The sequence below is a fragment of the Vollenhovia emeryi genome, unplaced genomic scaffold, assembly GCF_000949405.1.
Source record: "Vollenhovia emeryi isolate VEMERY1.0 unplaced genomic scaffold, V.emery_V1.0 DF939698.1, whole genome shotgun sequence".
NCBI lineage: Eukaryota > Metazoa > Arthropoda > Insecta > Hymenoptera > Formicidae > Vollenhovia > Vollenhovia emeryi.
Window position 1 is genome coordinate 19,618 of NW_011966668.1, and position 475 is coordinate 20,092.

The window sequence follows — 475 nt, forward strand, 5'->3', positions numbered from 1 at the left end:
TATAATGAGTTAAAATGTATGTAATTATAACAGCTAAAGGTAAAAATTTATTGATATCCATTTCATTTTTGGAATTTGATTATTGAACTTAATATTAGCTAAAAATTCTGTCTTTATTGTAATGTTGCCAATGGCTGCATTCAGTAGAGAAAGCTGCTTTGCAGCTGTTATAAAATTTGTGAATCTGATCGGTGTGTTCTTTTAATTTTAGCCGACACTAAAAGTATATGTATTGTGACGAGGCGGATTAGCTGCCGCGTGCCAGCTCCCCGCTGCCGTCCCAAGGCGCGGTGTCGGTCCGCCCGGGAAAAGAGAATCCGCGCGGGGCCGTAGGGAAACCTCCCGGGGTCGCAACGACACCTTTTTTTTTACTTGCCCGCTTACCCGAGACCTTTTTTTTGTATTTTTGTAACGCGCCCATCGAGCGTCACTGAGCCAACCGGACCAGCGAAGGGGGCCAACGGACGGCGTGGCC